At 46.8% G+C, this 12,500-nt stretch overlaps 1 protein-coding gene across 3 annotated transcripts in view; it reads right to left on the bottom strand.

Annotated features, from left to right (window-relative positions):
• Positions 1–12,500, bottom strand: part of Girdin (protein girdin) — a 571,686-nt gene that overhangs the window by 259,212 nt on the left and 299,974 nt on the right. The window lies entirely within an intron of this gene.

Below are 12,500 nucleotides of genomic sequence, written 5' to 3'. Positions count from 1 at the left end.
GGGAGACAGCGACAAAGCAAAAAAAAAAAAAAAAAAAAAAAAAAAAAATATATATATATATATATATATATATATATATATATATATATATATATATATATATATATATATATATATATATATATATAATTCTAATGGAAAGGCAACATGAACAAGGACCACAGCGAACTGCCTCCGTCACTCTCGTCGACCGCGATCAATACCCAGCTTGACCTAAGCTTACTGGCCGCGATCAATACCCAGCTTGACCTAAGCTTACTGGCCGCGATCAATACCCAGCTTGATCTAAGCTTACCGGCCGCGATCAATACCCAGCTTGACCTAAGCTTACTGGCCGCGATCAATACCCAGCTTGACCTAAGCTTACCGGCCGCGATCAATACCCAGCTTGACCTAAGCTTACCGGCCGCGATCAATACCCAGCTTGACCTAAGCTTACCGGCCGCGATCAATACCCAGCTTGACCTAAGCTTACCGGCCGCGATAAATACCCAGCTTGACTTAAGCTTACCGGCCGCGATCAATACCCAGCTTGACCTAAGCTTACCGGCCGCGATCAATACCCAGCTTGACCTAAGCTTACTGGTCGCGATCAATATCCAGCTTGATCTAAGCTTACTGGCCGCGATCAATACCCAGCTTGACCTAAGCTTACCGGCCGCGATCAATACCCAGCTTGACCTAAGCTTACCGGCCGCGATCAATACCCAGCTTGACCTAAGCTTACCGGCCGCGATCAATACCCAGCTTGACCTAAGCTTACTGGTCGCGATCAATATCCAGCTTGATCTAAGCTTACTGGCCGCGATTAATACCCAGCTTGACCTAAGCTTACCGGCCGCGATCAATACCCAGCTTGACCTAAGCTTACCGGCCACGATCAATACCCAGCTTGACCTAAGCTTAATGGTCGCGATCAATACCCAGCTTGACCTAAGCTTACTGGCCGCGATCAATACCTAGCTTGACCTAAGCTTACCGGTCGTGATCAATACCCAGCTTGACCTAAGCTTACTGGCCGCGATCAATACCCAGCTTGACCTAAGCTTAATGGCCACGATCAATACCCAGCTTGACCTGAGCTTACCGGCCGCGATCAATACCCAGCTTGACCTAAGCTTACCGGCCGCGATCAATACCCAGCTTGACCTAAGCTTACCGGCCGCGATCAATACCCAGCTTGACCTAAGCTTACCGGCCGCGATCAATACCCAGCTTGACCTAAGCTTACCGGCCGCGATCAATACCCAGCTTGACCTAAGCTTACTGGCCGCGATCAATACCCAGCTTGACCTAAGCTTACCGGCCGCGATCAATACCCAGCTTGACCTAAGCTTACCGGCCGCGATCAATACCCAGCTTGACCTAAGCTTACTGGCCGCGATCAATACCCAGCATGACCTAAGCTTACCGGCCGCGATCAATACCCAGCTTGACCTAAGCTTACTGGCCGCGATCAATACCCAGCTTGACCTAAGCTTACTGGCCGCGATCAATACCCAGCTTGACCTAAGCTTACCGGCCGCGATCAATACCCAGCTTGACCTAAGCTTACCGGCCGCGATCAATACCCAGCTTGACCTAAGCTTACTGGCCGCGATCAATACCCAGCATGACCTAAGCTTACCGGCCGCGATCAATACCCAGCTTGACCTAAGCTTACTGGCCGCGATCAATACCCAGCTTGACCTAAGCTTACTGGCCGCGATCAATACCCAGCTTGACCTAAGCTTACCAGCCGCGATCAATACCCAGCTTGACCTAAGCTTACTGGCCGCGATCAATACCCAGCTTGACCTAAGCTTACCGGCCGCGATCAATACCCAGCTTGACCTAAGCTTATCAACACCACCCCACGATCTTCCCAATGGTCATGCTCAATGGGGAAGTGGTTGGTGGGGGGGGGGGGGAAGGTCAGGGTGGGGAAGAAGGTCAAAGTCCGGGGCAGGCAGGTCAGGTCAAACCTGGGGTCCCGGCTGTTCACTGAACAAATGCCACATAAACAACTTCTTCGTCGCAACTTCCTCAATGAACTTCATTAAGCGAATACTTAAGCTACAGCTTAACTGAGTCCCAAGCTTAACTGAGTCCCCCAGCTTAACAGAGTCCCCCAGCTTAAGTGAGTCCCCCAGCTTAAGTGAGTCCCCCAGCTTAACTGAGTCCCCCAGCTTAACTGAGTCCCCCAGCTTAAGTGAGTCCCCCAGCTTAACTGAGACCCCCAGCTTGACTGAGTCCCCCAGCTTAACTGAGTCCCCCAGCTTAAGTGAGTCCCCCAGCTTAAGTGAGTCCCCCAGCTTAAGTGAGTCCCCAAGCTTAAGTGAGTCCCCCAGCTTGACTGAGTCCCCCAGCTTAACTGAGTCCCCCAGCTTAAGTGAGTCCCCCAGCTTAAGTGAGTCCCCCAGCTTAACTGAGTCCCCCAGCTTAACTGAGTCCCCCAGCTTAAGTGAGTCCCCCAGCTTAAGTGAGTCCCCCAGCTTAAGTGAGTCCCCCAGCTTAACTGAGTCCCCCAGCTTAACTGAGTCCCCCAGCTTAACTGAGTCCCCAGCTTAACTGAGTCCCCCAGCTTAACTGAGTCCCCCAGCTTAACTGAGTCCCCGCAAACAATGTAAACATCACTGGTGTGGCTTTGGTCAGGGGGTAAACACTTGTAAGACATATAGGGTGACGTATCCCAGCCTATAAGACATATAGGGTGACGTATCCCAGCCTATAAGACATATTATAGGGTGACGTATCCCAGCCTATAAGACATATAGAGTGACGTATCCCAGCCTATAAGACATACAGGGTGACGTATCCCAGCCTATAAGACATATAGGGTGACGTATCCCAGCCTATAAGACATATAGGGTGACGTATCCCAGCCTATAAGACATATTATAGGGTGACGTATCCCAGCCTATAAGACATATAGAGTGACGTATCCCAGCCTATAAGACATATAGGGTGACGTATCCCAGCCTATATAACATATAGGGTGACGTATCCCAGCCTATAAGACATATAGGATGACGTATCCCAGCCTATAAGACATATTATAGGGTGACGTATCCCAGCCTATAAGACATATAGGGTGACGTACCCCAGCCTATAAGACATATTATAGGGTGACGTATCCCAGCCTATAAGACATATAGAGTGACGTATCCCAGCCTATAAGACATATAGGGTGACGTATCCCAGCCTATAAGACATATGGAGTGACGTACCCCAGCCTATAAGACATATGGAGTGACGTACCCCAGCCTATAAGACATATGGAGTGACGTATCCCAGCCTATAAGACATATAGGGTGACGTATCCCAGCCTATAAGACATATAGGATGACGTATCCCAGCCTATAAGACATATAGGGTGACGTATCCCAGCCTATATGACATATAGGGTGACGTATCCCAGCCTATAAGACATATAGGGTGACGTACCCCAGATTATAAGACATATTATAGGGTGACGTATCCCAGCCTATAAGACATATAGAGTGACGTATCCCAGCCTATAAGACATATAGGATGACGTATCCCAGCCTATAAGACATATAGGGTGACGTATCCCAGTCTATAAGACATATAGAGTGACGTATCCCAGCCTATAAGACATATGGAGTGACGTATCCAGCCGATAGACATATGGAGTGACGTATTCCCAGCCTATAAGACACACAGGGTGACGTATCCCAGCCTATAAGACATATAGGGTGACGTATCCCCACCTATAAGACATATAGGGTGACGTATCCCAGTCTATATGACATATAGGGTGACGTATCCAGCCTATAAGACATAAGGATGAAGTATCCCAGCCTATTTAACATATAGGTTGACGTAGCCCAGCCTATAAGACATATTATAGGGTGACGTATCCAGCCTATTAAGACATATAGGATGACGTATCCCAGCCCTATATAACATATAGGGGTGACGTATCCCAGCCTATAAGACATATAGGATGACGTATACCAGCCTATTATAACATATAGGGTGACGTATCCCAGCCTATAAGACATATAGGATTGACGTATCCCAGCCTATATAACATTATAGGATGACGTATACCAGCCTATAGACATATTGTTAGGGTGACGTATCCCAGCCCTATAAGACATATAGGATGACGTATCCCCACCTATATAACATATTAGGGTGACGTATCCCAGCCTTACATATAGGATGACGTATCAGCCTTAAGACATATAAAGTGACGTACCAGTTATAGGGTCCTATAGGATGACGTATCCCAGCCTATATAACATATAGGATGACGTATCCCAGCCTATAAGACATATAGGGTGACGTATCCCAGCCTATATAACATATAGGGTGACGTATCCCAGCCTATATAACATATAGGGTGACGTATCCCAGCCTATATAACATATAGGATGACGTATCCCAGCCTATAAGACATATAGGGTGACGTATCCCAGCCTATATAACATATAGGGTGACGTATCCCAGCCTATATAACATATAGGATGACGTATCCCAGCCTATAAGACATATTATAGGGTGACGTATCCCAGCCTATAAGACATATAGGATGACGTATCCCAGCCTATAAGACATATAGGGTGACGTATCCCAGCCTATATAACATATAGGGTGACGTATCCCAGCCTATATAACATATAGGATGACGTATCCCAGCCTATAAGACATATAAAGTGACGTATCCCAGTCTATAAGACATATAGGGTGACGTATCCCAGCCTATATAACATATAGGATGACGTATCCCAGCCTATAAGACATATAGGGTGACGTATCCCAGCCTATATAACATATAGGGTGACGTATCCCAGCCTATATAACATATAGGGTGACGTATCCCAGCCTATATAACATATAGGATGACGTATCCCAGCCTATAAGACATATAGGGTGACGTATCCCAGCCTATAAGACATATAGGGTGACGTATCCCAGCCTATAAGACATATAGGGTGACGTATCCCAGCCTATATAACATATAGGATGACGTATCCCAGCCTATAAGACATATAGGGTGACGTATCCCAGCCTATATAACATATAGGGTGACGTATCCCAGCCTATAAGACATATAGGGTGACGTATCCCAGCCTATAAGACATATTATAGGGTGACGTATCCCAGCCTATAAGACATATAGGGTGACGTATCCCAGTCTATAAGACATATTATAGGGTGACGTATCCCAGCCTATATAACATATAGGATGACGTATCCCAGCCTATAAGACATATAGGGTGACGTATCCCAGCCTATAAGACATATAGGGTGACGTATCCCAGCCTATAAGACATATAGGGTGACGTATCCCAGCCTATAAGACATATAGGGTGACGTATCCCAGCCTATAAGACATATAGGGTGACGTGTCCCAGCCTATAAGACATATAGGGTGACGTATCCCAGCCTATATAACATATAGGATGACGTATCCCAGCCTATAAGACATATAGGATGACGTATCCCAGCCTATAAGACATATAGGGTGACGTATCCCAGTCTATAAGACATATTATAGGGTGACGTATCCCACCCTATACTGGGGAAAAAAGAAGCCCCACAATCCCGTAACCCCCACCGATTCTTTACTATATAGCCGAGGCGTCGATCGTCCTGGATTAGGAAACGCACACAACGGAGCCACACACACGAACACACACGCCAAGAAGCCCACGTCAACACGTCTATTGCCCACATACAATAACTGCCACGGCGACTGTGGCATACCCTAGCCTGCATGGGTTCGAATTCTGAGCGCGTGAGTCGGCCCACACCCCCGACCCCAGGTGTTCATCCTCCTCTTGTAATAAAAGGTGGGATGGACGCTAACTGGTCACTCTGTCTAGGCTTGGAGAGAGAGAGAGAGAGAGAGAGAGAGAGAGAGAGAGAGAGAGAGAGAGAGAGAGAGTTTGCCTGTATACATACGCGCGTACATGGGTACAGCCATGGTACACGTATACAATGGTAAGGGACTGGGCAACACGAGTGTAAAACTCTCTCCCCGTAGCATACAAATACCAATCACACACACACACACACACACACACACACACACACACACACACACACACACACGAAAAAATTCTCTCGTGAAAAACGAATATTAACCCATCCACACACGAGAAACACATTCTCCCCAAACGTGTAAACAACATAAACAAAGGGGGGACTGCTGAAACACACTGTCATATTCGTTCCAACCTCCACCACTTTTCCTCTCTCTCTCTCTCTCTCTCTCTCTCTCTCTCTCTCTCTCTCTCTCTCTCTCTCTTTTAAAATACCATCAGCTCGACCAACACACTAGGAAAAGAGAGTCTATATCGAGAGATATTCATCTGGCCTCTGAGACACTCCAATCTAAGGTCCTTCATCTGGCCTTTGAGACTCCAATCTAAGGTCCTTCATCTGGCCTTTGAGACTCCAATCTAAGGGCCTTCATCTGGCCTCTGAGACACTCCAATCTAAGGTCCTTCATCTGGCCTCTGAGACACTCCAATCTAAGGTCTTTCATCTGGCCTTTGAGACTCCAATCTAAGGTCCTTCATCTGGCCTTTGAGACCAATCTAAGGGCCTTCATCTGGCCTTTGAGACCAATCTAAGGGCCTTCATCTGGCCTCCGAGACACTCCAATCTAAAGTCCTTCATCTGGCCTTTGAAACACTCCAATCTAAGGGCCTTCATCTGGCCTTTGAGACACTCCAATCTAAGGTTCTTCATCTGGCCTCTGAGACACTCCAATCTAAGGTCCTTCATCTGGCCTCTGAGACACTCCAATCTAAGGTCTTTCATCTGGCCTCTGAGACTCCAATCTAAGGTCCTTCATCTGGCCTTTGAGACACTCCAATCTAAGGTTCTTCATCTGGCCTCTGAGACACTCCAATCTAAGGTCCTTCATCTGGCCTCTGAGACACTCCAATCTAAGGTCCTTCATCTGGCCTCTGAGACACTCCAATCTAAGGTCCTTCATCTGGCCTCTGAGACTCCAATCTAAGGGCCTTCATCTGGCCTCTGAGACACTCCAATCTAAGGTCCTTCATCTGGCCTCTGAGACTCCAATCTAAGGTCCTTCATCTGGCCTCTGAGACACTCCAATCTAAGGTCCTTCATCTGGCCTTTGAGACCAATCTAAGGGCCTTCATCTGGCCTCTGAGACACTCCAATCTAAGGTCCTTCATCTGGCCTCTGAGACTCCAATCTAAGGGCCTTCATCTGGCCTCTGAGACACTCCAATCTAAGGTCCTTCATCTGGCCTCTGAGACTCCAATCTAAGGTCCTTCATCTGGCCTCTGAGACACTCCAATCTAAGGTCCTTCATCTGGCCTTTGAGACCAATCTAAGGGCCTTCATCTGGCCTCTGAGACACTCCAATCTAAGGTCCTTCATCTGGCCTCTGAGACACTCCAATCTAAGGTCCTTCATCTGGCCTTTGAGACTCCAATCTAAGGTCCTTCATCTGGCCTCTGAGACTCCAATCTAAAGTCCTTCATCTGGCCTCTGAGACACTCCAATCTAAGGTCCTTCATCTGGCCTTTGAGACCAATCTAAGGGCCTTCATCTGGCCTCTGAGACACTCCAATCTAAGGTCCTTCATCTGGCCTCTGAGACACTCCAATCTAAGGTCCTTCATCTGGCCTTTGAGACTCCAATCTAAGGTCCTTCATCTGGCCTCTGAGACTCCAATCTAAAGTCCTTCCTCTGGCCTCTGAGACACTCCAATCTAAGGTCCTTCATCTGGCCTTTGAGACACTCCAATCTAAGGTTCTTCATCTGGCCTTTGAGACTCCAATCTAAGGTCCTTCATCTGGCCTCTGAGACTCCAATCTAAAGTCCTTCATCTGGCCTTTGAGACTCCAATCTAAGGTCCTTCATCTGGCCTCTGAGACACTCCAATCTAAGGTCCTTCATCTGGCCTCTGAGAGACTCCAATCTAAGGTCCTTCATCTGGCCTCTGAGAGACTCCAATCTAAGGTCCTTCACAAACGGTTAGCACACAACAATGGACGACCAACCCAAACATAATACATTCATCAAAATGGCATAAGCTTGTGCAGGGAAAGGCATAAGCTTCAGTACAACATGGGATAAGCTCCAGCATAAAATGGGATAAGCTTCAGCACAATAAAAAGCTTGCTCCGAACCCCACGGCCTTACGTCGGTACACGATCGAACCCACCCACACCCCCTGGCGCTTCCCTTCTCTGGGCTATGGTTCTGTCCTCTCCCGTCGCATGGTTCTGTCCTCTCCTGTAGCATCATCGACCATCTTCATGCCAAGGGCGAGTGTGAGGAAAGAAAAAACAGACATCGTAACGGCTTAGGTCGACTGCGTCATCACTGTGGAGGTGTCTGTGATGACGTATCGTCCAACTAACGTCGAGCCTGGAGGCAACCAATGTAAAAACGAGCCAGAAGAGTCCAGACTCTCGCGCTCCCTCCCCCACAGACGACGTAGACCTACTTACTTTAACACCCCACCCACCCATCTATCCACCTCCTTCTTCTTCCCATCCCACCCACTACCATCAATTCTCACTCTACCACCATGAACGTGACACCCCCAAAACTCCTCCTCCCCTCCAAGCAAGCTTACTCCCCCTCCAGATGTACAGACACACACCCACACCCACACACACACACACACACAAGCGACCGCTCTGTGTACTGAAGCGTGGCACATATAGGCTGCTCTGTGCCACACACACACACACACACACACACACACACACCAAACAATGCCTCTCCCTGCCTCACCTGTTGGCCGCTCAGGCTCCACACACGGCCCAGTGCCTCTCACCCAAACACCACTCCTCCCCCATACGTGGCACACTTTGATCTCCACCTCATTAGAGTTGAAGTCACGCACAATCGCCACCGAGATGCGCGCGAGCGCGCTGGTGTGTGTGTGTGTGTGTGTGTGTGTGTGTGTGTGTGTCAGTGGTCGTTTTATAATAGTCGTGGTTGGTCTACCCTATAATTGGTCCCGCAACCCTTACAACCCACAACACTTCTGGTCAACAGGTATTCAAACAGGGGGGCGCCAATATGCTTTCCCACAGCTTATTCCTTCACAAGAGGAGCCTGGACACGACTCTCTGACTCTCTCTCTCTCTCTCTCTCTCTCTCTCTCTCTCTCTCTCTTGAAGATGTAAATGAAGGTGACGCGTAAGTGTTTGAATATGTAGAATCCCCTTGATTCTCTCTCTCTCTCTCTCTCTCTCTCTCTCTCTCTCTCTCTCTCTCTCTTTCGTCTTCTTCGGGTTGCCGACAGAGAGACAGACCCTCTAAAGAAAGGAGTTTGGGTTTTGTGTCTTTTTTTCTTCCTCCCTTGGCTTTAAATCTAAGCTTGATTTGTGTAAGTATACACACAGAGACACACAGCATTGCTCTAACAGTATAGGTAATGGGCGTGTGGCTAAGAAGAGGAGAGGGGTGGATAGACAGGTGGAGGCAAGGATGGAGGAGGAGGGCGGGTGCAAAACGAACCACCTCTCACCTGGCCATAGACCCTGGAAGCTCTCGAGTGCCTATGTCCCCACAGGGAGCGAGACAGACCCACTTCCACCACCCCCAGCAGGACCCAAGTGTCCCCCAACCAGCTAACCGTGTCTCCCACACCCCCAGCGAGCGGAGGGGAGGAAACAAGGAGGGTGTTCAGTTGCCACTACTGAAGCAAACAAGCACATAGCGTCGCTCTCCTGTTTGTTGTTGTGTACGGCGCATGTCTACATGCTCGGTATGTTTGTTTACCAAGTTTCTAGTTACGACCAGGGGTCAAACACTGTCAGAATTACCTCCCCAGTGTTCATTTTCGTTCTGTTCATTAAGCTGGATATATGACCACGAAAACGCATGTATATATATATATATATATATATATATATATATATATATATATATATATATATATATATATATATATATATTTTTTTTTTTTTTTTTTTTTTTATACTTTGTCGCTGTCTCCCGCGTTTGCGAGGTAGCGCAAGGAAACAGACGAAAGAAATGGCCCAACCCCCCCCCCCCCATACACATGTACATACACACATCCACACACGCAAATATACATACCTACACAGCTTTCCATGGTTTACCCCAGACGCTTCACATGCCTTGATTCAATCCACTGACAGCACGTCAACCCCTGTATACCACATCGCTCCAATTCACTCTATTCCTTGCCCTCCTTTCACCCTCCTGCATGTTCAGGCCCCGATCACACAAAATCTTTTTCACTCCATCTTTCCACCTCCAATTTGGTCTCCCTCTTCTCCTCGTTCCCTCCACCTCCGACACATATATCCTCTTGGTCAATCTTTCCTCACTCATTCTCTCCATGTGCCCAAACCATTTCAAAACACCCTCTTCTGCTCTCTCAACCACGCTCTTTTTATTTCCACACATCTCTCTTACCCTTACGTTACTTACTCGATCAAACCACCTCACACCACACATTGTCCTCAAACATCTCATTTCCAGCACATCCATCCTCCTGCGCACAACTCTATCCATAGCCCACGCCTCGCAACCATACAGCATTGTTGGAACCACTATTCCTTCAAACATACCCATTTTTGCTTTCCGAGATAATGTTCTCGACTTCCACACATTTTTCAAGGCTCCCAAAATTTTCGCCCCCTCCCCCACCCTATGATCCACTTCCGCTTCCATGGTTCCATCCGCTGACAGATCCACTCCCAGATATCTAAAACACTTCACTTCCTCCAGTTTTTCTTCATTCAAACTCACCTCCCAATTGACTTGACCCTCAACCCTACTGTACCTAATAACCTTGCTCTTATTCACATTTACTCTTAACTTTCTTCTTCCACACACTTTACCAAACTCAGTCACCAGCTTCTGCAGTTTCTCACATGAATCAGCCACCAGCGCTGTATCATCAGCGAACATCAACTGACTCACTTCCCAAACTCTCTCATCCCCAACAGACTTCATACTTGCCCCTCTTTCCAAAACTCTTGCATTTACCTCCCCCACAACCCCATCCATAAACAAATTAAACAACCATGGAGACATCACACACCCCTGCCGCAAACCTACATTCACTGAGAACCAATCACTTTCCTCTCTTCCTACACGTACACATGCCTTACATCCTCGATAAAAACTTTTCACTGCTTCTAACAACTTGCCTCCCACACCATATATTCTTAATACCTTCCACAGAGCATCTCTATCAACTCTATCATATGCCTTCTCCAGATCCATAAATGCTACATACAAATCCATTTGCTTTTCTAAGTATTTCTCACATACATTCTTCAAAGCAAACACCTGATCCACACATCCTCTACCACTTCTGAAACCGCACTGCTCTTCCCCAATCTGATGCTCTGTACATGCCTTCACCCTCTCAATCAATACCCTCCCATATAATTTACCAGGAATACTCAACAAACTTATACCTCTGTAATTTGAGCACTCACTCTTATCCCCTTTGCCTTTGTACAATGGCACTATGCACGCATTCCGCCAATCCTCAGGCACCTCACCATGAGTCATACATACATTAAATAACCTTACCAACCAATCAACAATACAGTCACCCCCCTTTTTAATAAATTCCACTGCAATACCATCCAATCCTGCTGCCTTGCCGGCTTTCATCTTCCGCAAAGCTTTTACTACCTCTTCTCTGTTTACCAAATCATTTTCCCTAACCCTCTCACTTTGCACACCACCTCGACCAAAACACCCTATATCTGCCACTCTGTCATCAGACACATTCAACAAACCTTCAAAATACTCATTCCAATATACCTCAGTATATTGGATATTTTCATGCCTTGAAGTCAGAACTTTTATCTTATTAAAGCAAATGGCCACACACACATACCAAGTATTCAAGACTTGCCAACAAACTTAACCACGACAGATTCTATGAACTACTTCAATTACACTGGTCAACAAAGCTTTGTCTGATGCAAAATCAAATTTTAGCTAATGTCATGAATATTACTTCAAAACTGTAGCGCAGCATTTTCCAACAAATGCAGATTCTTATTCGTGATGTCATTATTTAGTATTCCCATTATTATTATTATTATTATTCCATTATTATTATGCCTTCATCCTCTCAATCAATACTCTCCCACATAATTTCCCAATACTAAACAGACTTATGCCTTTGTAGTTTGAACACTCTTCTTTATTCTCTTTGCCTTTGTACAATGGCACTATACATACATTCCGCCAATCTGCAGGCACTTCACCACGATCCACACATACACTGAAAATCCTCATCAATCAATCAACAACACAGTCACCCCTTTTTTAATAAATTCCACTACAATATCAAAAACCACAACCTTGCCGGATTTCATCTTCCGCAAAGCTTTCACTACCTCTTCTCTCTTTACCAAACCATTCTCCCTGACCCTCTCACTTCGCACACTGCACTGACCAAAACATTCTCCCTCTCACTATGCACACCACCCCGACCAAAATACCCAATATCTGCCACTCTATCATCAAACACGTTCAACAAACCC

The sequence above is a fragment of the Panulirus ornatus genome, chromosome 32 (genome assembly GCF_036320965.1).
Source record: "Panulirus ornatus isolate Po-2019 chromosome 32, ASM3632096v1, whole genome shotgun sequence".
NCBI classification, from domain to species: Eukaryota; Metazoa; Arthropoda; class Malacostraca; order Decapoda; family Palinuridae; genus Panulirus; species Panulirus ornatus.
This window is presented reverse-complemented; position numbering and strand designations above follow the sequence as displayed.